The 27,082-nt window shown below is 35.6% G+C and overlaps 1 long non-coding RNA gene across 2 annotated transcripts in view; it reads left to right on the top strand.

Moving 5' to 3' along the window:
* LOC143647204 (uncharacterized) overlaps positions 1 to 27,082 on the top strand; it is a 410,235-nt gene that overhangs the window by 210,367 nt on the left and 172,786 nt on the right. For both annotated transcript variants that reach the window (XR_013157918.1, XR_013157917.1), the window contains exon 2: positions 137 to 230. This is a non-coding gene — a long non-coding RNA (uncharacterized LOC143647204). The remainder of the gene's footprint in view (positions 1 to 136; positions 231 to 27,082) is intronic.

Raw genomic sequence — 27,082 nt, 5'->3', positions numbered from 1 at the left:
TTAAAATGGTTAACTGTTAGCTGAAAAAGGAGTCTGACTGAAAATACTTGCTTGTATTGACCTCCCCTACTCCCTACTTGCACTGTTTTTCTCCACTATACACCCAGTTCATACATTTTTCTTCCTTGTGTTCCAGGAAGCTCCCTTGCTCCCTGGCTTCTGGGTAGACCTAACCAGTGGGAGGCAGCAGCAAGAAATTGGAAGGTGGGCAAGAGGAAAAAGAAATCAAGGTATGGTTCACAAACCGCAACCCCTTCCTCCCTATGTTACAGCTGTGGCTGTTCTTTTAAGATCACAGCCTCTGGAGTCAGCCATTCTTCCTTTGTTTCTAGGCCTTGTTACTTCAGACCTAGGAGAAGTAAAAATTTGCTTATTTCTAGTTCTTATCATGCCTTACCATCTCTTTTTGGTTCCCTTAACTCAGCCCACTACCCTGTAAATAGTGGCTCCATTAAATTTTTTTCAGTTAAGCCCTTTCAGTGTGCAATCTGTTTTCTGCTAGGTCCCTCACTGATGCAGTACTTACCAAACATTTAGTGAAAGGCCCACTGATTTTATATGAAATGTTCAAATGATACTGAACTGAAGGTTAGAAGACCTGGATTCTTATTCCAGTTCTGTTAAATAGTTCCTTCCTTATGAAACCCATTGAACCTCCATCTGCCATTTATTAAATAAGAATAAAAATAATGACCTATCTTACAGAGATATTATGAGCATGAAATTGATACATGCAGTTTGAAGACATTGAAAGCTCTGAAAACTGGAAGCCTTCTGGCATATTGGAAAGGAGACTACAGTGATGTATTCTAATTCTGGCCCCTAATTATTTAAGACTCTAACTTTATGTGTGTATTTGACTCTCTGGGACTCCTTTTCCCTATAACAAATATGCTTATTGGTTCTAATGATTTTCTGTATTCCTCCTAGCACCAGAAAGCATCACAGTCATTAAATATTCTTTCCTCATTTTTTCTAGACTATTTGACAGCATGACCTGTAAAAACAAAGAAGTTTATGGGACTATTGAATAGAACTAGGGAGAAAAGATGGATGATGGTTCTTTAGAGAAGGAAAAATGGAAATATTTGAAATACAGAAAATCGAAAAGTGAATTTAACTTCTGTTTGGGTACAAAGTCAGAATCAGGACCTTTGGGTAGATAATGCAGGAGATAGCTTTCAAGTAGAATGAATGGAAAAACTTTCCTAACATGGATTAGGTTGATTGTTAGAGCAGTGACTTGCCCATCACTGGAATTATTCAAGCAGAAGTGCATTTATTCCTATCTCATAAGTAATGTAGAAAAAGATTTCTAATGTTTTCTGTGATGAGATGAATTGAACATTGTTATTACATGGTGTACTAAAGTAATGGTTAGGTAAGTCACAAATATGAATGTATTGTTCAAGAGTGTTAAAGACCTTGATTATGTTTTATGAAAGATGATGATGGAAATAGGAAAAGAGAAGATGAAAAACATTACTATGTAAGCAAGATACTGTCACCTGTTTTTTTTCTGTTTATAAAGTCAGAAAGAATAGAGTTTAGATTTCAGCAAGAGCTATTTTTATTTAAGCTTATGGAGAACATCTATCTGGTAATATTAACTAAATAATCCCTAAGAGGACTTCCAATTCATTTCACAAGTGTTCAGTGACCTTCTGATATTTACCAAACATTGTGCTGAGACCAGAGAGAGAATTTCCTTTCCCCAAATTGACCCAGGGTGGAGTGAGTGGGCATCAGCACGTAATATGCAGCCAACATTCACATCTCTCTACCTTAGCAGTAAAACAGAAACCTGCTGCACTTTATAAGTACCTGGTGAAGGACACTCAGTACCATGTGAATCAAAATGTTCACCATATAGACATGCGGCTACTACCATTCCATCCACCACCACCTACCTCTATCCACACTCTGTGCACCTCATACGTGCTTTAGGCCACTGACATTGAGAATCTATACCTAGAAATTCTGTATCCATATGGTCTTAGACCTTCTTGGGTTTTCATTGTATGTCTGCTTAGCATATCAGTGACTTCCTGAGGAGGAGAGCATGTGGGCAAATAGGATTAGTGATTATTATTATTTAAAAATTTCTGTTTAGAGACATCCTGCTAAGATGTACACAAAAGAGATCTGATACATCACTGTTGGCTCATTCCAGTCTTCAGAATATGAAATAAGCTCTGGAATCTAGTTAGATATGAGGTCAAAGTAAAGAATTTCCTTTCCCCAAATTGACTGTTAAAATTTTGTATGTTTGTTTAAGTGAACTGAGTCAGCTGACAGGACCAGCCAGTCTACAGGCTCAAATTGTGCTTTATACTAGGGAAGGGTGGGGGAGGTAGTAGGGAGAAGTAGCTTTGGAAACTCTAGCTTATTCTAAATGCTGTCTATTCCTAGCTCTATTTGACCACCCCCTTCTGTGTACTGATACTGCACATTGGTAATGATTTATACAAAGTCTGCAGTCAGGACATCTTGACATGATTCCTTTCTTCTACCCCCATGCACACCTTGAGGATTAGATGGTAGAACCCACCTACCACAGTGGCCCCATGAAGAAATGACGTGTTACCTGTTGATTCAAATTGATGAGGGAATACTGTTTCCTCTAAATAGCTGCTTTAAAAGTGTAGGAAACAGCTCCTGGGAGACACAGGGCATGTACTATAAAGAGGAAAAAATCTGAAAAGATAAGGAGAGACCTAGGTTTAATCCTAATATCTAGCATGGGAACAAGAGAATTGGACAGTTCATTTGGCTCTTGAGTCACCTTCAATGAAATTTAGCCTATGGAAAATAATAACGGTAAAAACTGACATAGCACATATTCCAAGTCAGGCAATAAGTAACTTATATTTGTCTTAGCTCAGTTAAATCTCCCATGGAGTCCTTGAAGCTGTTGTCAGATAAAATTATAAAATGGTGCCCAAGATTCCCACACCCTTCTGTACAAGCCTGTATAATCACCTCCCCTGAGTGTGAGCAGGATTTATAAATATGAAGGGATATCACTCCATGATTAAGTTACATTATTAGCTGAAAGAATTTTGCAGCTATCATTAAGGTCCCTAATCAATTGGCTCTGAATTCACTGAAAGGGAGATTATCTGGGATGGAGCCTGACCTAATCAAAGAATACATAAACAGGAGTGAACCCTTCCCAAATTCAAAGCTTAAGAGGGTTCTCCTAAAGTAGCAAATTGCCATGTTGTGGAGAAGACCATGTGCAGCAAATGACTGGCAAACTCTAGGAGCTGAGAAAAATGACAGCAAGAAAGCAGGAAACTGAATAGTACAACCAGAAGGAACTTCAGCAATACAACCAAAATTCCATCAACTGAAGGAATATATAAGCAAGTGTTTCCCTAGTTGAGCCTCTGGTGAGGATGCACATGGCTGACACCTTGATTTCAGCCTGTGAAACCCTAAGCAAAGTACCCAGCTAAAAGTTGCCTGACTCCTGACCCATGGAAACTGTGAAATAATAAATTTGTGTAGTTTTAAGCTATTAAATTTGTGACCACAGAAACCACTAAGTTTGTAGTAATTTGTTACACAACAATAGAAAACAAATACACTGGTGCTATCATTACCTCCACGTTACAATAGGGAGAGTGAGGTACAAAGAAGAGGCCAGTTTGATAGGATTTATGTACCCTAGAAAAGCCATGTTTTAATCCTGATTCCATCTTGTGGAGGCAGCCATTTGTCTTAATCCCTATTCAGCACTAGACATTGGCAGTTTGATTAGCTTATCTCCACAAAAATGTGACTCACACAATTGTGGGTATTAACTTTTGATTAGATGGAGCTGTGACTCCATCTATCCCAGGTGGGTCTTGATTTGTTTACTGGAATCCTTTAAAAGAGGAAGCATCTTGGAGAGACTCCTTTTTAGAGCCACAAGAGAACTAGGAGAACCACAAGAGCCTTTGCAGCCAGAGACCTTTGGAGATGAAGAAGTAATACACCCCTGGTAAGCTTCATGAAACAAGAAGCCTGGAGAGAAAGCTAGCAGACATCGCCATGTTCGCCATGTGCCTTCCCAGTTGAGAGAGAGACTCTACTTCATTGGCCTTTCTTCAGTGAAGGTAACCACTTGTTGGTGGCTTAATTTGGCCATTATGGGCATTTTCACTGTCTTGTAACTGTAGATTTGCAACTTAATAAATTCCCCCTTTTAACAACCATTCCATTTCTGGTATATTGCATTCTGGCAGCTAACAAACTAGAACATAGGGTAACTTGCCTAAGGTTACAAAGTCAACAAGTGGTAGAACTTGTACTTGAACCTGACTTTGCTGGCTCCAAAGTATATATCTTTAACCCCTGCACTAAGATCCTGCCTTCTCTTTATTTCCCTTTTCCTGGAAATTATCATGGCTAGAGTAGGCACAGGGTGTCTTTCTATGGAATAGTTGATCTGCAAAGTCATTTTGAATGCAGTAACTCTAGGCTTCTGATCTCTAGCCAGTCTCCCCACTCTGTAACAACTCCCTTTTTTCATAGATGGGAAATCCTAGGCTTCATTCCCGGAGAGTTGTGTTGTTTTTTTTTTTTTTAACACATCTCTTTTTAAAAACCTACAGTTTTGAATTATAGCCCTGTGGTTAAGGAAAAATGGCATTTACTGGGGAAGCAACTTATTATGGTTTTAGGTACTCTGCCAAGTGCAATGAAAAGGGGGCTTTTAAATGTCATTTATACATTAAGAAAGATTTAAAGAGACACTAAAGAATATACCTACTTGACATTGCCAGAATCTGTATCCAGAAGTCTCTTAGGTTAAAATTTATCCATAAGTCTCCTAGGTTAAAATTTAATTTGTCCTTTCCTGTGTGAGTAGAGTATGTTCTGTCCCATATCAAAGCCAAAATGTTAAAAAATTGCATTTCAGTTAAATGGATTCATGGGGAGATGCCAAATCTACAAAGATGTAAAGTGTAGAGCTGAAGGGGAGTAGGTGAAAGCCTCTAATGCCTAGGGAGTCTGTGATTTGGGAAAAAATAATTGTAAAAAAAATGAGACATTGTGCCTTTTTAGCATTAAGAAATTATTGTTTTATTAGATAATAATAGAACTTTACAGAAATCATGCAAGAAATACAAAGTTCCTATTTATAGCCCTTCACATGCACAGTTTTCCCTATTATTAAAACTTTATATTAGTACGTCTTTGATACAATTCATGAAAAAATATTGTTATAATATTATATATTACATTATAGTTATACAGCACATTATAATTGTGCTGTTAACTATACCAAGAGTACATCACAGTTCACTGTTTGTGTGTTTCTAGGAATTTGTCCATTAATCTAGGTTATCTAATTTGTTGGTGTGCAGTTGTTCATAATATCCTCTTATGATCCTTTTTATTTTTGTAGGATAAGTAATAATGTCCCCCTTTTCATTTCTGATTTTAGTTATTTGCATCCTCTATCTTTTGTAATTTGTCAGTCTAGCTAAAAGTTTGTCAACTTTATTGATCTTTTTAAAGAAACAGATTTTGGTTTCGTTGATTCTCTCATTACTTATTCTCTTTCGTTTATCTTCTTTCTAATCCATGTTATTTCTTCCCTTCTACTCACCTGGTTTAGTTTGTTTTTCTTTTTCTGTGTTCTCCAGTTGCGAGGTTAGGTCTCTGATTTGAGATCTCTCTTTTTTCTCTTATTTTTTACGATGTTGTGCTACCATCACCGCCATTTAGAGTTATAAATTTCTCTCTCAGAATTGCCTTTGTTATATCCCATAGGTTTTGGGATTTTGTTTTGTTTTGTTTTCATTTGCCCGAAGATGTTTCCAAATTTCCTTGAGATTTCTTTGACCCATTGGTTATTTGAGGGTGTTGTTTAATTTCAACATATTTGTGAATTTTCCAGTTCTCCTATAGTTATTCATCCTATTGTGGTCAGAAAAGATACATTGTAATATTTCAATATTTTTGGATTTATTGGCACTTGTCTCCATATGGCCTGTCCTGGAGAATGATCCATGTGCACTAGAGAACAATGTGTATTCTGCTGTTGTTGAGTGAAGTGTTCCATTTATGTCTGTTAAGTCTAGTTTTATAGTACTGTTTGTCATTTATTTCCTTACTGATCTTCTGCCTAGATGTTCTATCTACTATTATAAGTGGTGTGTTGAAGTCTTTACAATTACTATGTTATCATCTATTTCTCTCTATAAATCTGTTAATATTTGCTCATATATCTGGGGCTCTGCCATTAGGTGCATATGTAGTTATAATTATTATGTCTTCCTGTTGAATTGACATCTTTATCAGTATTTACTGACCATCTTCTTTCTCCCTTGTTATGGTTTTTGACTAAAAGTCTATTTTTTCTGCTATTCATATAACTACCCCAGCTCTCTTTTGTCTACTGTTTGCATCATATATTTTTCTATCCCTTTCACTTTCAAGCTACTTGTGTATTTGAATTTAAGGTGAGTCTCTTATAAATAGCATATAGTTGGATCATGCTTTTTCTTAAAATCCATTCTGTCAATCTCTGCCTTTTGACTGCAGAGTTTTATTCATTTACATTTAAAGTAACTATGGATAATATCCAGAGGACTTTCCTCTACTATTTTGTTATTTGGTCTTTGTAAGTCTTACACCTTTTTTTTGTACCTCAATTCTCCTGTTAATACCTACTTTCATATTATTTGATTTTTTTTGTATTGAACCATTTGGATATCTTCTCATTTACATATGTATAAGTAGTTTTGTTCTTAGTTCCAGATATTCTTTATCATGGAACTTAAATTTAACATCCTAAATCTATAACAGTGCATTTTATTTGAAACCGACTTACCTTCAGTTGCATATACATATACTGTTCCAATAACACTCTGTCTGCCCACCTTCTTGTTGTACTTGTTACAAATTATATCTTTGTATGTTGTATGTCCCAAATAATACTATATATTTACTTTTTATGCATTTCTTTTTGAACCTGTAAGAAGTAAAAAGTGGAGGTAAATAACAAGAAAAGGCAATATAACTTTCCTAGATTACCTACAAATAAATAGTTTGCAATTACCCATGTAATTAACTTTACCAGAATTTGCTAATTTTAGGTCACTTTGATCCACTGTCTAGTGTCCTTTCCTTATAGCCTGAAAGACTCCCTTTAGCATTGCCTATAGGGCAGATCTGGCAGTAATGAACTTCCTGAGCTTTTGTTCATTGGGAAATGTCTTGACCCCTCCCTCATTTCTTAAAGCCTCATTGGCTAAAATTCTTGGCTGGAAATTTTTTTTTTCAACACTTCAGTGGGATTTTATCTACTGCATTCTTGCTACCATAGTTTCTGATGAGAGATAAGAACTTATTCTTATTTGGATCCATATGTACAAAATATGTTGCTTTTGTCTTGCAAACCTTCAAAACTCTCTCTGGTATTAGAATTTGACAGTTTCACTACTGTGTGTCTGGGTATGGTTCTCTATGAGTTTATCCTGTTCAGGGTTCATTGGGATTCTTGAATGTGCATAATCATGTCTTTTGTTAAATTTGCAATGTTTCCTGCCAATAATTCTTTGAACATTCCTTCTCCTCCCTTTTTCATCTCTTTCTGAGATTCCTGTAATGTGTATTTTTGTATATTTGATTGTTTCCCACAGGTCTTTTAGGGTGTCTTCACATTTTTGAATTCTTTCTTCTTTCTGCTCCCCAACCTAAACTATTTTAATTGTATTGTCTTGGAGATCACCGATCCTTTCTTCTTCAACTTCCAATCTGTTCTTGAAACTCTTTAGGAAATTATTTTTCATTTTAGTGATTGTGGTTTTCAATGCTAGTATTTCTTTTTGGTTCCTTTAAAAAATATCTGTCTCATTATTGATATTCTCATATTTTTTCATTCATTGTTTTCCTGATATTGTTTTGGGTGTTCTTTGCATTTTCCTTTATCTGCTTGAGAATACTGAGAATCATTTTCTTAAAATCTTTGTCCAGAATATACAAAGTCTGACCTTCTTCATTGATGGTTTCATTATTTTTATCTTGTTCCTATGGATGGGCCATCATTTCCTGTTTCTTTGCCATATAATGTTTTGTTGTACACTGTAGATTTTAGTATTTTAAAGTACTAACTCTGGTATTTAGTCCCTGATATCTTGGCTTCTTAAGTTTATATCCATTTACTGATAAGACAGAGAGTTCCTTAACTGCTAGGATCTAACAAAACAAGACAGACCAATGCAAAAAAACACCTTTCACAATGTTTTCAAATTGGCTCTACTTTGGCTGTTGTTTTTCATCATAATTTAGCTATTCTATCAAAAAGATCAGTGTGATTTGAATGTGAAATGCAGGGCCCCCTCCATCATTTCTGAGCCTGTGTTTTGTTCTGAGCTGGGGGTTAGAAGTTGCCCCCATTTACAGGAATTCAAATGTCTCCTCTAATTCCAATGAAATTGACATTCTACCCCTTCTGAGTGCTCTATTGAATGACTTAATGAAGGTAAGGCTTTTTGTCTCAGGCCATTTTTATTTAACTGTTTCTTATACTGCTTTGGCTGTCCATAAGCTGCCTCTGGAAAAGAAAGCCAGAGAGAGTTTCCTAGTTAAGTCTTTCAGGTTGCTAATCAATGCATTGGCATTGAAATACAGTCACCCCTGAGTGCACATAGGGATTACTCTGTGCTCTCCAGAGCAAGTCCAAGTACCGACAATGGTAGTGCAGACTGGCTTGAGACCACATCAGCGAGGTGATGGGAAGGCCATCAAGGAAGTCATGAACTCTTTTGGTTTTTTATTGGTATAATTACACTATTAACTATAGTATATTGTTTATAATAGGGTTCATTGTGTTATACAGTTTTATGTTTTAAATTTGTGTTCTATAAACATATATACAACCTCAAATTTCTCCTTCAGCCAGATTCACATATATAACTCAGTTCTCTTAATTACATTCACAATGTTTTGCTAGCATCATCACCATCTATTATCAAAAGTTTACAACCAAGTCAAATTGAAACTCTATACCAGACCATGGTAATCTTATTGTTTGCAATAAGATTCTGATGCTAAGAGTTTGCATGTCTTAATTATTTCATATCAGTGAAATCATATACCATTTATACTTTTATGTCTGGCTTATTTCACTCAGCATGTTGTTTTGAAGGTCTGTCCATGTTGTCATTCCTTTTTATGGCTGAATAATAGTCCATTGTATCTATATACCACATTTTGTTTATCTGTTATCAGTTGATAGACACTTGGGTTACTTCCATCTTTTGGCAATTATGAATACTGTCACTGTAAACATCAATGTGTAAATACCTGTTTGAGTCCCCTCTTTCATTTTCAGAAGTATATTCCTAGGAGTAAGATTGCCAGGTTATATGATAATTCCCTACCTAACTTTCTGAGGAACTGTCAAACTGTTTTTTCACAGCAGCTGCACCACTTTACATTCCTACCAACAGAATGAGTGTTCCTCTATTTTTCCTCTCTTCTCCAACACTTGCAGTTTCCTGATTTTTAAATAGTAGCCATTCTTTTGGGTATTGTGTTAGTTTACAAAATGCTGGAATGCGATTTACCAGAGCTGGAATGGCTTTTAAAATGGGAAATTTAATAAGTTTACAGTTTTAAGAAAGTGAGAGTATCCAAATTAAGGGACCAATAAGAGGTTACCTTCACTCAAGAAAAGCTGATTGATCTGGGACACCTCTGTCAGCTGAGAAGTCACATGGCTGGCATATGCTGGTCTCTTGCTCCTGAGCTCCATTGCTTTCCGTCTCTGGCTGTGTGTGGTTTCCTCACTTTGCTTCTCTGGGCTTTCTTTCATCTCTTGGCTTCCTTTGGCTCTCTCCAGGTTCTGGCTTGCTTAACATTCATGGCAATATCTACTGGGCTCCATGCATCTCCAAATCTGTGTGTCTGTTCTCTGCCTATCAGCTATGCTCTGAAGTTTCTTTCAGCTCATTTCTTACCCTTTCCAAAATGTTTCATCCATAATTCCAGTAATTTAATCAAGACCCACCTGGAATGGGTGGTGTCATATCTTCATCTAATTCAAAATCACACCCACAATTGAGTGTGTCACATCTCCATGCAGATAATCCAATAAAAAATTCCAGCCTATAGTATTGAATTAGGATTAAAAGAAATGGTTGCTCCCAATGTTGGATCAGGATTAAAATGTGGTTTTTCTAGGGTGCATAATGCTTTCAAACCAGCACAGGTATGAAATGGTATCTCATTGTGGTTTTGATTTGCATTTCCCTAGCAGGTCATGACATTGAGCATCTTTTCATGTGCTTTTTTGGCCATTTGTGTGTCCTTTTTAGAGGTTATTTATCTTTTTATTGTTGAGTTGTAGGATTTCTGTATATATTTTGGGCATAAACCTTTATTGAATATGTGGGTTCCAAATATTTTCTCCCATTGAATAGATTGTCTTTTCACTTTCATGCTAAAATCCTTTGAAGTACAAAAATTTTAATTTAATCAGGTCCCATTTATCTATTTTTGCTTTGGTTGCTTTGGTTTTGGGTGTAAAGTCTAAGAAGTCTTTGCCTAATACAAGAACTTGAAGATGCTTCCCAATGTTTTCTTCTAGGAGTTCTATAGTCATGTTTCTTATATCTAGGTCTTTGATCCATTTTGACTTAATGTTTGAATGTGGTTTGAGATAGGGGTCTTCCTTCATTCTTTTGCATATGGATATCCAGTTTTCTCCAGTATCATTTGTTGAAGAGATAGTTCTTTACAAATTGAGTGGCCTTGGCATAGATGTGAGGTTTTATATCTGAATAGTCAATTCAATTCCATTTCCGAGTATATCCATCCTTGTGCCAGTACCATGCTGTTTTGACCATTGTAGTTTTGTAATAATTTATTTTTTGTTTTTATTGAGATATCTTCACTCACCATACAGTCCATGCAAAATATACATTCAGTGGCTCATGATATTATCACATACTTGTGTATTCATCACCATGATCAATTTTAGAACATTTGCATCACTCCAGAAAAATAAATAAAGAGAAAAAAACCATACATCCCATATCCCTCACTCCTCCCTCTCATTGACCACTAGTATTGCAATCTATCCAATTTTATTACTCCTTATCCTCCCTATTATTTATTTATTTATTGTTCTTATATTTTTTACTCATCTGTCCATACCCTAAATAAAGGGAACATCAGCCACAGAGTTTTCACAATCACACAGTCACATTGTAAAAGCTATGTAATTATGCAATTGTCTTTAAGAATTAAGGCTACTGGGGAATACAGTTCAACTGTTTTGGTTACTTCCCTTTATCCACTCGAATACACCATGACTAAAAAGGAGTATCTATATATTGCATAAGAATGTTCTCCAGGTTAACTTCTCAACTCTTTTTAAAATCCCTTGGCCACTGAAACTTTTATTTTGTCTCATTTCTCTCTTCCCCCTTTTGGTCAAGAAGCTTTCTCAATCCCATGATGCAGGGTCCCAGCTCATCCACAGGAGTCATGTCCCAATTTTCCAGGGAGATTGTAATAAGTTTTAAAGTCAGGAAGTGTGAGTCATCAAATTTTGTTATTCTTTTTAAGATAGTTTTGGCTAATTAGGGTCCCTTACCCTTAAATAAATTTGATGATTGTCTTTTCTATTTCTGCAAAGAAGCCTGTTGGAATTTTGATTGGTAATATTGAATCTCTAAATCATTTTGGATAAAATTGATATCTTAACAATATTTAGTCTTTCAATCCATGAGCATGGAATGTTCCTCCATTTATTTAGATCATCTTTGATTTCTTTTAGCTATGTTTTGCAGTTTTCCATGTTTAAGCCCTTTACATCCTTGTTTAAATTTATTCCAAGATATTTGATTCTTTTAGTTGTTATTGTAAATGGAATTTTTCTCTTGATTTCCTCCTCTGCTTGCTCATTGCTACTGTGTAGAAATACTGCTGTTTTGGGTGTTGATATTGTAACCTTCCACTTTGCTGTACTCATTTATTAGCTTTAATAGCTTGGTTAGATTTGGGGGGATTTTTGACATAAATTTCATGTCATCTGCAAGCAGTGAGAATTTTACTTCTTCCTTGCAATTCGGATGCCTTTTATTTCTTTTTCTTGCCTGATTGCTCTGGCTAGAACTTCCAGTACAGTATTGAATAACAAATGAGGCAGTGGGCATCCTTGTCTTGTTACAGATTTTAAATGGAATGCTTTCATTATTTTACAATTTAGTTTGATGTTAGCAGTGGATTTTTCATATATGCCCCTTATAATAATATTGAAGAAATTTCTCTCTTCATATTCTTCTAAGTGTTTTTATCAAGAAAGAATGTTGGATTTTATAAAATGCCTTTATTTTTTCATCAACAGAGGTGATCATATGTTTCTTTTCCTTCATTATTTTAATGTGATATATTACATTATTTGATTTTCCTATGTCGAACCACCCTTGTATAACTGGGATAAATCCCACTTGATCAAGGTGCATAGTTCTTTTAATGTACTGTCAGATTCAATTTGCTGGTATTTTGTTGAGAATTTTTATATTTATATTCATAAGAAAAACTGATCTGTAATTTTCCTTTCTTGAAGTATTTTTATTTGGCTTTGGTATTAGCATGGGTTGGCCTCATAAAATTAGTTATGTAGTGTTCCCTTCTCCTCAGTTTTTTTTTTTTTTTTTGAGTTTCAACAAGATTGATTTTAAGTTTTTTTTGCAATATTTAGTAAAATTCACCTGTAAAGCCATCTGCTTCTAGGCTTTCTTTGTTGGGAGGTTTTGATGACTGATTCAATCTCTTTACATGGTCTGTTAAGATCATCTATGTCTTCTAGAGTCAGTGTACTTAGCTTGTGTGTTTCTAGACATTTTTCCATTTAATCTAGGTTATCTGATTTGTTGGCATACATTGTCCATGGTATCCTCTTATAATCCTTTTTATTCTTCTTAGGTGAATAGTAAAGCTTCCCTTCTCATTTCTGATTTTATTTATTTACATTCTCTTTCTTATTTTCTTCATCAGTCTACCTAAAGGTTTGTCAATTTTATTGATCTCTTCAGAGGACTAGCTTTTGGTTTTATTGATTATTTCTTATTTTCTATTTAATTTATTTCTTCTCTAATCCTTATTTCTTTCCTTTTGCTTGGTTTGGGTTTAGTTCACTGCTCTTTTTTTTAAGGTTCTCCACATGTGAAATTAGGTTTTTCATTTTAGCTCTTTCTTCTTTTTTAATGACAGCATGTAAAGATATAAACTTCCTTCTGAGCTCTGCCTTCACTATGTCCTGTAAGTTTTAATGTGTTGTGTTCTCATTTTCATTCATCTGCAGATTGTTATTGATTCCCTTGTGATTTCTTTGATTCATTGATTGTTTAAGATTGTGTTATTTAACTTCCATATATTTCTTTATTTTCCAGTTCTCTGTCTATTATTGATTGCAAGATTCTTCTATTATATTTAGAGAAGATGATTTATATATCCATGCACACTGGAAAATAATATATTTCCTGCTGCTTTGAGAAACAATTTTCCATATATGTCTGTTTAGTCTAGTTCATTTATCATATTATTCATTCATATAGTTCATCTATCCTAAGTTCTGTTTCCCTATTGATTTTCTGTCTAGATGTTCTGTCTTTTGATGGGAGTGGTGTGTTGAAGTCTCCAAATATTATTGTAAAGGTGTGTTTTTTTCTCTTCAGTTGTGTCAGTGTTTGCCTCATATATTTTGGGTCATTGTAGTTAGGTGCATAAATAATTATGATTGATATTTATTCTTGGTGGAGTGCCCCTTTCATTAATGTATAGTATCCGTTATTGTCTCTTAACAGCTTTTGACTTAAAGCCTATTTTGTCTGGTATTAGTATAGCTATCCCAGCTCTCTTCTGGTTACTATTTGAATGGATTATTTTTTCCCATTGTTTTGGTTTGCACCTCTTAGTTTCCTTACTAATGGTGAATAGGTACATTTCTTTCTTTGCATTTTCTCTAGCACTTATTTCTCTCTGTTCATTTTTTAACAGTTTTATTTGCATATCATTCAGTCCAACATAAGTAAATAGACATGCCTTCGCCACCATGATCTATATGAAGACACTTCCTTTCCTTCCACAAAGAATCTGTACACCTTCCCCATGTCCCCAGCTGTTGTCTTTTAGTTTTGGCATAATGCCTTCATAACATTCAGAGGAAGCATGCTACAGTCTTGCTGTTAGCTGTATATACTCGCTTGCATTGATTGTACTTTTTCCGGTATACCATCCATTTTCAACACTTTGCAATGTTGACATGCATTTGTTTTCCCTCATGCAAAAACATTTTGTTATTTGTACATTTAATCACCGTCATTGTCCGCTCTAGGCATTCCTAAGTTATACCATCTCAGTGTTTATCCTCTATCTTTCATTCTATTTTCATACATGCCGCCAGCCTTTCTCCCTCACTCATACTCACAATCAGCTTCATTCAGCATACTTATACTATTGTGCTACAGTCAGATAGTGTTGTGCTATCCATTTCTGAATTTTTACAGTCAGTCCTGTTGCACAATCTGTGTTCCTTCTGCACCAAATGCCCACCTTCTACCGTAATTCTATCTCCTGATAACCTGTGTTCTTAAATTCAACCCTGTAAGTTCACTCATTAATGGTAGTTTGTATTAGTAACACTATACAGTATTTGTTCTTTTGTTTCTGACTAATTTTACTCGGCATAATGTCCTCAAAGTTCATTCAGATTGTTACATTGTTCATGACTATATTCTGTCTTATAGCTCTGTAATATTCCATTGTATATGTATACCACAGCTTATTTAGCCACTCGTCCATTGATGGACATATGGGCTATTTCCATCTCTTTGCAATCATAAATAATGCTGCTATAGACATCAGTGTGAATATGTCCATTTGTTTTCTTCCCTTAAGTCCTCTGAATATATAACTAGTAATGGAATTGCTAGATGATATGACACTTCTATACTTAGCTTCCTGGGAAATGTGAAACTGCCTTCCAGTACTGTTGTACCATTTTATATTCCCACCAACAGTGAGTAAGTGTGCCTCTTTCTCCACACCCTCTCTAGCACTTGTTGTTTTCTGTTTTTTTTTTTTCACAATGGTCATTCAGTAGGTATCAGATGATATCTCATTGTGGTTTTGATTTTCTTTTCCCTAGTGAAGTTGAGCATCTTTTCATGTGCCTTTTAGCTATTTGTATTTCCTTTTCTGAGAAGTTCACATGTTTTGCCCATTTTTAATTGAGTTGTTTGTCTTTTTGTTGTTGAGTTGAAAATCTCTTCATACGTTCTGGATATTAAACCCTTATCTAATACGTGGTTTTGAAATTTTTCTCCCATTGCGTATGCTGCCTTTTTACCTTCCTCACAAAGTTCTTTAATGCACAAAAGTGTTTAATTTTGAGGAGATCCCATTTATCTATTTCTTTTTTCAATGCTATTGCTTTGGGTGTAAGGTCTAGGAAACTGCCTCCTTTAAATGATATATAAGACATTTCCCTACATTTACTTCAAAAGTTTTATGCTCTTAGCTCTAATGTCTAGAAGTTTGTTCTATTTGGAGTTAATTTTTGTATAGGTTGTGAGATATGAATCCTCTCTGATTCTTTTGCATATGGGCATCCAGTTCTCCAAACACCATTTACTGAAGAGATTGATCTGTCCCAGGGGGGTTGGCTTGACTGCATTTTCAAAGATCAATTGTCCATAGATTAGAGGAGGGTCTATTTCTGAATACTTAATTCTGTTCCATTGGTTAGTATAGATATTTTTATGCCAGTACCATGCTATTTCGACCACTGTAGCTTCACAATATGCTTTGAAGTCAGGTAGTATGCGACCTCCCCCTTCATTTTCCTTTCTCAAGATATATTTAGCTATATGGGGCACTCTGCTCTTCCAAATAAATTTGGTTATTTGTTTTTCTCTGTCTGCAAACTAAGTTGTTAGGATTTTAATTCATATTGCATTGAATCAATAAATCAAGTTAGAGAGAACAGACATCTTAATTATATTTAGTCTTCCAATCCATGAACATGATATGTCCTTCCATTTACTAAATTCTTCCATGATTTTTTTAGACGTTTCTTGTAGTTTGCTGTGTATAGTTCTTTTTATCCTTAGTTGAATGTATTCCTAATACTGGATTATTCTGTTTGCTATTGTGAATGGAAATTTTTCTTGATTTCACCATTGGATAGCTCATCACTAGTGTATAGAAACATTACTGGTTTTTGGGCATTGAACTTATTCCCTGCCACTTGGCTGTACTCATTTATTAGCTCTAGTAACTTTGCCCTAGATTTTTGGGGATTTTGGCATACAGAAACATGTCATCTGAAAACAGTGAGAGTTTATTTATTCCTTTCCAATTTGGATGCCTTTTTCCTTGTCTAATTGCTCTGGCTAGAACTTCCTGTATAATGTTGAATAACAGTGGTAACAGTGGGCATCCTTGTGTTGTTCCTGATCTTAGATGGAAAGCTTTCAGTCTTTTCCCATTGAAGATGATGTTAGCTGTGAGTTTTTCAAATATTCCCTTTATCATGTTGAAGAACATCCCTTCTGTTCCTATCTTTTGAAGTGTTTTCATCAAGAAAGGATGTAAATTTTGTCAAATGACTTTTTTTGCATAGATTGAGATGATCATGTGGTTTTTCCACTATGATTTGTTGACGTGATGTATTACATTAATTGGTTTTCTTATGTTGAATCAGCCTTGCATACCTGAATAAATCCCACTTGGTCATGGGATATAATTCTTTTAATGTGCTGCTGGATTTGATTTGTAAGTATTTTGCTGAGATTTTTGCGTCTATATTCTTTAAAGAGATTGGCCTATGATTTTCTTTTCTTGTAACATCTTTCTCTGGCTTTAGTATCAGTGCATGTTGGCTTCAGAGAATGAGTTAGCTAGTTTTCCCTCCCTTTCAATTTTTTTGAAGAGTTTGAGTAGTATTGATACTAATTCTTTCTTGAGTGCTTGGTAGAATTCACTTGTGAAGCCATCTTGCCCTGGACTTACCTTTTTTGGGAGCTTCTTGATAACTGATTCAATCTCTTCACTTGTGATTGGTGTTTTGAGGTTGTCTATTCCTTCTCAAATCAGTATTGCTTGTTCATGCCTTTCTTGGAAGTTTCCTATTTCATCTACATTGTCTAGTTTATTAGCATATAGTTGCTCATAGTATTCTCTCATTAGCTCTTTTGTTTCTGTGTGGTCAGTGATTATGTCTCCCCTTCCGTATCTGATTTTATTTATGTACATCCTCTCTCTTTTTATTTTTTGTTAACCTAGCTACAGGTTCATGAATTTTTTTCTTATTTTTCTCAGAGAACAAAGTTCTGGTTTTGTTGATTTTTTCGATAATTTTCATGTTCTCAATTTCATTTATTTCTGCTCTAATCTTTGTTATTTCTTTGCTTCTGTTTGCTTTGAAGTTGGTTTGCTATTGTTCCTCTTTTTCCTCCAAGTGAACAGTTAATTCCTTGATTTTTGCTTTTTCTTCTTTTTTAATATAGGAACTTAAGGCTATAGATTTCCTTCTCAGCACTGCCTTTTCTGCATCCCATAAAGTTTAATATGTTGTGTACTCATTTTCATTTGCTAAAGATATTTACTGATTTCTCTTGTAATTTCTTCCTTGACCTACTGGTTAAGAGTGTGTTGTTTAGCCTCCATATATTTGTGAATTTTCTGTCCCTCTGCCTGTTATTAATTCCCAACTTCATTCTACTATGATCTCCTAAAGTGTTTTGTATAATTTCAATCTTTTTAAAATTATTGAGGCTTGATCTGTGACTCAGTATATGGTCTATCCTTGACAATGACCCATGAACACTTGAGAAATATGTGTATCCTGCTTTTGTGGTATGTAATGTTCTGTAAATATATGCTAAGTCTAGTTCATCTATTGTATCATTCAAAATCTCTGTTTCCTTATTGATCCTCTGTCTAGATATTCTATCCATTGATGAGAGTGCAGAATTACGGTAGAGGTTTCTACTTCTCCCTTCAGTGTTGTCAGTGTTTGCCTCGAATATTTTGGAGCACTCTGGCTTAGTGCATAAATATTTGTGATTGTTATGTTTTCTGTTGAATTGTCCCTTTTATCCTTAAAAAAGTGTCCTTCTTTGTTTCTTTTAATTGCTTTATGTTTGAAGTATAATTTTTTGGATATTAGCATAGCTACCCCTGCTGTTTTCTGATTGTTATTTGCATGGAATATCTTTTCCCAACCTTTCACTTTCAACCTATTTTTGTCCTTGTATCTAAAATGAGTCCCCTGTAGACAGCATATAGTTGGGTCCTGATTTTCAATCCATTCTGCCAATTGATGTCTTTTGATTGTGAAGTTTAATCTATTAACATTTAATGTTACTTGGTAAAGGCAGTACTTTCTTCTACCATTTTGTCTTTTGGATTTTATATGTTACATCTAATTTTTTCCCTTTTTATCTTTACTGATATTCTTCATTTCTGTACTATTCTCCAGACCTTTCTCCTGCCTTTTCCTAACTGTCTGTAGTGCTATGTTTAGTATTTCTTGTAGAGCCAGTCTCTTAGTCACAGAATCTCTCAGTGATTTTTCATCTGAAAATATTTTAATCTTCCCCTTGTTTTTGAAGGAGAATTTTACTGGATATAGAATTCTTGGTTGGCAGTTTTTCTCTTTCAAAATCTTAAATATATCATACCACTGCCTTCTCACTCTATAGTTTTTGCTGAGAAATCCACACCTAGTGTTATTGAGCTTACCTAGTATGTGATGGATTGCTTTTGTCTTGCTGCTTTCAAAATTCTCTTTGTCTTTGACATTTCACCATCTGATGAGTATGTGTCTTGAAGTATGTCTATTTGGGTCTAATCTGTTGAGGGTGCTCTGCTTTTCTTGGATGTGTAATTTTATGTCTTTCATAAGAGATGGGAAATATTCAGTGATTATTTTCTCCATTAGTCTTTCTCTTCTCCAGTTGGGATACCCACAGCACATATATTCATGTACTTCATTTTGTCACTCAATTCCCTGACACCATGCACATATTTTTCCTAGTTTTTCCCTATATTTTCTTTTATGTGTCAGATTTCAGACTAGTTCACTAATCCTTTTTTCTGCTTCTTCAAATCTATTGTTTTTTTCTTCTCTTCTGCACCAGTTAGAAAAGGTTATATACCCTGGAAATCTATGTTTTAATCCTGATCCATCTTGTGGAAGCAACTATTTCTTCCTATTAGTACTATAGGTTGGAAACTTGATTAAATTATCACCACACAGAAGTGGCTCACCCAATTATGGGTATCAACTTTTGATTAGATGACTTCCATGTAGTTGTGACTACACCTATTCCAGGTGGATCTTGATTAGTTTACTGGAATCCTTTAATAGAGGAAGCATTTGGGGGAGAGTCTCTTTTTAGAGCCATGAGAGAACCACAAGAACCACAGAGCGCATGCAGCCAGAGACCTTTGGAGATGAAGAAGGAATGGGGGGGGGGTTGCTAATGAAAGAAGAAGCCTGGAGAGGAAGCTAGCAGGTGTTGCCAAGTTTGCCATGTGCTTTTCCAGATGAGAGAGAAACCCTGAACTTCATTATCCCTTCTTGAGTGAAAATGACCTCTTGTTGATGCCTTAATTTGGACATTTTTATAGACTTGCTTTAATTGGGACATTTCATGGCCTTAGAACTATAAATTTGAAACTCAAAAAATTCCCCCTTTATAAAAGCCATTACATTTCTGGTATATTACAGTCCAGCAACTAGATGACTAAAACATCTTCTGTTGTGCCTTTCATGTCCATTCATACTGTGATTTGTTTTTTCAAGCTTCTGAGTTCTTTTTGTTAACCCAATGTCTTCTTTATATCCTCTCTCAACTCACTGATTTGATTTTTGATAATATTTTGATAATATTTGATAATTTTGATAATATTTTGATAACATCCTGAATTCGTTGTTTTAATTCCTGTATCTCATTTGAAGTGTTAGTTTGTTCCTCTGACTGAGCCATATCTCTGATTTTCCTAGTATGACTCATTATTTTTTGCTAGCATCTAGGCATTTAATTTCCTTAATTAGTTTATTCTAGATATTGTTTTTGCTCTTTTATCATGGATTTTATTGCTGGATGGCTTTGTTCTCTGTCTGTTCTTTGACATTCAGTGCAACTTATTCTAGACCTCTAGTATAGGTTCTGTTTAACTGATCAGAATTTTTCAGCTTTTGTTTTTCTTTTTCTTGCCCTGCCTATATGGTGACTTTTTTGTATGTGGAGCATCTCCTGAGATATTATAGGCTCCAGTCAAATTTTCCCAGACCAGACAGGCCCACATTGAGGAGGAGAGTGTAGCCATCTTCATTTTTTCTTGAGGGTGAGACCCATCAGGTTGTCAGACTTTCCTATGAAACTTCCAGACTCTGTGCTTTTCCTATTCTGCCCAACATGTGGCACTTGTCTGCCCATGGCTTCCCACCAGCAAAAAGTGATGTGGTGCCTTTCATTTCAGCAGACTCTCCGTGACAGGGGGGTGGTTGACACAGAGGTGAGATATTAGGATGGCTTTGATTGCTTCTATTTTCCTGTCCTTGGGGCCTGAATTCCTTGAAGGAGGGATTCCATTTGAGATGGGCCCTGCCCTCCTTTTCTTGGGGAAGTACACCCTTTAGGGAATTAACCACTTCACCTGTCTAGTTATTTTATTTCTCAAACAAGCTTTATTCTGCCTTTGCTTTTGGCAGTGCTGGAGCCTAAGACTGCTTCCAGTTCTACCTCATGAGCTATTTAAGGATCATAAAATAGGAAAAAAAGCTTTTTCAGAGCCAGACCTCTGGTCCTCAAGTTTGTCAGCTAAGAGCTTGAGTTGGTAAGTGGCTTTTTTTTTTTTTTTAATCTCCAGGCTCTATGTGCTCCCTTTTCTTGAGGTCCAGCCCTTTTCCAGTATTTTGTGCTGAACTCAAATTGCCTCTGGGTTTTTTTCCATTTTTTTTTCTGTCTACCCCACCCCCTGTCTCCAAGGCAAAAATTCCTATTTCCTTTGGTGCTTATTCCAGGTTTATCTGTGCTGGGGGCCTGTTTTCAGTAGTCAGAATTTGTTAATTAATTCTGCAATTGGAGCTTGGTTGAGCTAAGCCATTGCTGCTAGAAAAATCTGTTTTCTTTCCCCTCAGGGAACCAGCCTGCCACACCTGTGGGGTAGGGACACTGGTCTTTGTGGCTTGGAAGGCTTACAGTTCTGTGTGGGATCTCGGTCATTCCACCTGGTCCAGACTGTTGTATACTGTGTTCCTGGTCACTGAATTTCTTCCAGAAGGTGTTCTGTACTGCTCCTGGCCATTCACTAGCTGCTCTAGAGGAGGAAATAAATTCCACACCTCACTGTGCCCTCATTTTGCCCCCAGGTCAGGCCAGATAGTATTCTTTAAGCATGACATCTTCACCGGAGTAATTCCTTAAGCTTTCTAAAAACCAAACAGAGCATCCTTGAATTCATATAAATGATGAGTGAGGCTCAGGTAACAATAATGATCCAGATATCAGGAGATAGACAAGAGAATATTCTAAATGAAAAAGTAGCAATGGGATTGAGCTAAACTGAATCCCAGCTTGGCTGGTTCGATCTGGTCCCTGTAGAGAGAAGGTGGGAGAAAATTATAAAATCTCGAGTATAATACTGGACAATGATAGCCAGTGATAAGATGTATTTAATTTCTGGCAATTAATTTCATCTATGGCCTCTTAAATATTAGCTTTATGTATCTCTGCCCTTTCATTTTTTAATTCACATTTTTTTCCCTCTAAAATTTACTTGAAAATTCTTCCCTTTTAGCCTTTAGTATCCTAGGCTATCATGTTTTAGTTCAGCCCATTTATAGTCCTTGCACTTACTTTGATAATGGCTACAAAATACTGATATTCCTTCTTTCAGAAGCTGATGAAGCACAATAATGTGTTTGGGTGAAAAGTGGTCATTATATATAAAAATGGTATGCATACGTGTCTAAGTATCACCTGACCATTTACATTGTTTTTTCATTACATGTAGTAGATAGCAGCCAAATGATCTAATACATTTTAGTCTTCTTTGTGACTAAGAGCACACATTTACAAAATTTTCACTGGGCGTAAGTGTGCTCTGGAATGGGTTTTGCTAGCATGTACTAATACCCCAGGCATGTGCTTATCAAAGTCATAAGTTTGGTGTTACAAGTACTCTGTTCTAATAGGCTTTATTTTCAAAAATAGAGTTTAAAATGATATAAAGATAAGCCTATGACTGTTTGATTAAAAACTTGCAAATAAATTTTTAAATAATGCCTAGAATTGACTATTTTAAAAATCTAATTGGATAATTAGATTTAGTCATATTTGAATAAAGCAGGACCTTCATGTTAACAACGTCATTCCCCTGAACAATTGTGGTCTCTGCAGGAATGAGAGATTGCAAGCTTTCTTGAAAGTGGTTTCCTCTTCTCAGGATTGTTGTGATGCATTTAGGACTGTACCTAAAACAATGCCTGGCACTGGAAGTTATTCAATTGAGAGTTCAATCTAAAAACAAACAAAAAGATTGTCCTGAGTGCTCATATGAGGAATGGATGAAAGTATGTTTACTTTTTAATATTCTTTTTAATGTACACTTAAAATATGTACTTTTTAATGAGTAAGATACTTGGTACTCTTCTGTAATGTGATTATATTGCTTTTAAATTTGAAAAATACTAAGAGAGTTTTTGCCATCATCATTTAGGGCCTGGGGCAGCTAAGTCCTTTTAGAAAGAGAAACATAGGGATTGTTGGATAATTGAAGAACCTGGTAAATTGGGTCATACCAAACTTAATCTAAGTTTATAATGATAATTGTTTCACAAAGGTATTTCCTGTGTTAAAATCCCTAATCCAGGAATTCATTCAGAAGACTATCTAGATTGTTTAAAGACCCTGTTTTATCACGCACATCGGTGAAATGCTAACTCCAGCTAAAGAATCAGAAGGAAAAAGCCCTCTTCTTCCTGATAATTCACTAGTTGCCCTCTAGCCAAATACCCTCATTGATACTCTGGTCTATTTAAAAACAAATTAGTTGAAAAACAAACCAAATTAGTTGTAAAGATATTAAGCAAATCCTTCTTCAATTTCTGGAGCCATGACCTTGTCCTAATTGGCTAGCAGATCACAAAAGGCCAGTCATAGTATTGTGTCTGAGTTACTATAAAGTTGTGTTTTTAATTAATTATCTTTACTGGATGCTAGATACTCTTTCTTCGTTAGATTTTCTATTAAATGGAAGATTGCACTTGTCATTCTTTAGTAGCCTGCCAAATTGTGTAATTGGAAGAGGGTGTTTCAAGTGTTAGGACTCATTACCCAGGAGTCTCTGTCATTCTCATTGTTCTGGAAAAAAAAAAAAAACAAACATTCGGAAATGACACTGGATAAGCCAGAGTCTTGGGTAAAGCAGTGAAAGGAAGTGAAGTTAGTTTAAACACAGAGGAAATCTTTCTTGTGAAAACTGGGTTAGCTTCTTTATGAAATAAAAGTCAAAAATGTTATGTGTTGTAGGGGAGGTAAAACACTTGGTGACAGTTTGCTTAGCCTTCAATACAGTTGCAAATACTAGCTAGCTGGGTGAGAGCACCTGGGCAGGTCAGATGCAGACTATACCAGCATAATCATTGAGTCGTGTAGAGCCTGTCCTAAGCAAATAGGTAAAGTAAGAAAATTTGTCTTCAACAACTTCATTACCCCCTCCCTCACCCCTGCCTCCTTCTACAATTCCTTCATTACTTTCAGTTTCTTTTCTCCACTTTCTTTACAAAGGCTCAAGGTAATTTAATTGCTTATTTTTTTTATCATTAGAAGCATTTCAATGTATTTTCCTTTTAATTTCAAATTCTCTAATCAAAGGAGGAAAGTAGTTTGATAAACTAAATTCATACCAATGTAATAGTCTCAGGGATTTTATCTCTCTATATATATATTTACCCTTTCCAGGGAATCTTTGTCCTTTAATAAGATAATGCTTGGAATGAACCATGTTTGACTTAAGGGATTTACAAATACCTTAGGATCAGAGTGGAAAAGATGAGTAGACACTTACTTAAACTGAAGATTAGCTGTGTGAATGAAATTGTGCAGTGGATGCCAATTGCACCGAAAGAGTTTCTGTAGTCTTGAAGAGAGATTATTTCTTTTAAGTAGTATTTCAAGTGGGCTGAATCACTACTTCATTCTTCTCATTTAATTTTGGATATTTCCTAGAGGAAATTTATACTACCTATAAGATTGTGTGCCCTATGGAAGTATGAACTTTTTTCTGACAGTATTATTCATGTATGTGCTAACCAGTCATCTTTTTCAGTTTCTGTTTTTATTGTTCATATAGGACTTTGTTGAACTCAAGCAGATGATATAACATCTGGGTGTTTCATCGTTTTGAAAGAGATGATAATTACTTATACACTTAAGAAAGCAGGTTATGGACAATGGCTTCTGACCAAATAGAAAGGATTCTAAAGTAGACCTAGTAATTAGGGAATGTAGAGATGTCAGCCTAACCTAAAGAAGGAATGTATCTCAGTAAGACTGAAATCTCTTTCTGTCTTTTCAAATAATTAAAGCTATTCTTAATTATCCTTCTGGGGAGTATCTTAGGAGTATCTATAGGGACAGGTGCATTGGATTTGTAGTCATGAAACTAGGTCATGAAGCTAGCAGCTGCTAGTATGCTGCTTCTGTCTATCCCCCTCCCTGCCAGATCCATCGAATTCATTGCACCCTTCTGTGCCAAGTTCCATGCCTAGGAAGCTGACCTCTTTTGGTTGCATCATCTGGGATCTTTTGCTCTTTGGCTTCTGGTTTCTTTGGCCATCAGTAGAAGGTACTGGCAGATGATTGGGAGGTGAGAAGAGGGAAGAATTAGGGTGTTTCTTCCCCTACTTAATCTCTGTTATGCCATAGGTACGGCAGTATATGTGGTCCATCATCCAAGACCACAACTCCTGTCAGGTAGTCCATCTTTCATAGTGGTAGATCTCACCAGCTCTGGTGACATTATTCTCCCTTCTTCAGGCCTGAGGAATGCCATGGCTTCCTGTTATTTAGTCTCTGAGTGCTTTATTGACCTTTGTTAGCTTCATTAGCCCTGTCCTTCAATAAATTATTTTCAGTCAAACCCTATTCATGCTCTTGGACAAGACTGATAATCTCTTTGAACCTTTTGTCTTTATCTGTACACTTGGATAATATCTCAGTCACCTACCTTGATGGATTGTTAGGAGGACCAGTAATGCATATGAATTGTAAAGTGTCATAAAATGCGAACTGAAGATAATGACTATGCTATTATAAATTATCTGCTGATGTTGAATCCTCAACCAGTTTCCTCAGATACTGAATGTCTTTCATACCCTCCCCCCAGATACAAACTTTGGGAATTCATTCTTAGGTTGACCAAGGGCAATTGCACATAAGGAAAGGGAATCCTCTACTGTACATGTATCAAAGCTAAAGTTAAGCCATCCTTAGGTTCACAACATTTCTGCTCCCCTCTTGGCAGTATTCAGAGTTGGGAGGATAATATAGAACATCTTAGCATAACTTTAACATATTTATTTTCTGTATTCCTACCCTGCATTTTTACCCTGGATGATTATTTCATCAGAAGTTATTCTCTTATAGTGTGTCATGTATACCTCACCCCTGTATGAGATTGTAAAGCTTCTGTATACTATTACTCAGGATGGGGATCATATCTTGAACTTTTTTTTTCTTTCTATAATCACAGTAACTCCATACTGTTAGGCAGATACTTGATAAATTTGACACTTGGGAAGTGGATATTGGTATTCAGAACACACTTGATATTAAGACTCTCTAAGCTTCATAATGGGCATTCACTGGTTTAATGCAATACTGTGTTTTTTCTCCCTGATTACCATGATCCTATCTTTGCATGCTTAGAAAGTATTTGTTTAACAAAATAAGATTTTATGAACAACTATTGGGCTTTATATATGTATTTTATTGTGTAGTTTGGCCCATGCAGGACTTAAAATGTAAAAGAAACTCTACCTACTTTTTCTCATCTTAATAGGTTGGAACCTAGTAAAATGACCTTAACAAACAAAACAAACTTTGATGATGAAAATGACTAATGGTTTTCCACTCATTTTTCCAAAACTGAATTAAGAGAAGTAGTACTACTCCTGAAGACCAGACAAACTCAAAAGTTCAGGGGAATCATGAATATTTTCAGTATTGTAAGCCTGCACAAAGTGACTACTGGTTTACCCACTCAACTGGCTCTAGTAAGAGCACATAGACAATGGGACAAGAGCCATTTGGTTCAGTAATCCTTCCTTTTCTTTGTTTTCTTATTTTTGAGTAGGCACAATACACTTTAAAGAACCCTTGCTGTTTTTTGTTCCCATATTCTCACCCATCAAAAAATAGGGAAAAAATAACTTAGGTAATCAGGGATACATTAAAGACTCCAGAAGGCCCAGATTGATCCTATTAAGTTTTCTCAGAAAGAAGCTATATAAAAACAACATCAACAGTTAGTTGAAGGGATGCTATAAAAATCCATTATTTTGCTAAAGTCACCAAGGTGCTGAGGAAAGTAAAGAAATGCTTACATCTTAAAATATCCTTGGTAAATTGAAGGTGTGGCCAGAAAGAGAAGATCATAAGAATGTATTTGTGTACATTTGGTATTTAGGTAGAATATTGCAATGGAGGGGTCATAGTAGATAAGCAGCTGAATTACAGTCACAATTCAGGGAAAAATTCAGAAGGGCGCACCAGACTACTGGGAATTTTCAGGAGGAGAAGAAAATTTATAGGCTTATTAAATTTCTAGATTATATGGTTCACACAAATAGTTTAGAGAGAGAGAAAGTTTATAAAATGGAGTGTGAAGTTCTATCAGAGAACAGAGAAGATGAGTCTGAAACAGGCCTCTGAAGGGTTGGACTGGTTGTGAGCAGCACAGTGGGAACTGTAAAATGCCACCACACCACTTCCTGTAGAGGAGTTGTTCATGAAAGAAAACAAGGCTGTGCAAATATAATTTCTGTTAA

Source organism: Tamandua tetradactyla, chromosome 9 (genome assembly GCF_023851605.1).
Source record: "Tamandua tetradactyla isolate mTamTet1 chromosome 9, mTamTet1.pri, whole genome shotgun sequence".
In the NCBI taxonomy this organism is placed as follows: domain Eukaryota; kingdom Metazoa; phylum Chordata; class Mammalia; order Pilosa; family Myrmecophagidae; genus Tamandua; species Tamandua tetradactyla.
The sequence above is the reverse complement of the archived record's forward strand: the minus strand, read 5'-3'. Positions and strand labels throughout refer to the sequence as shown.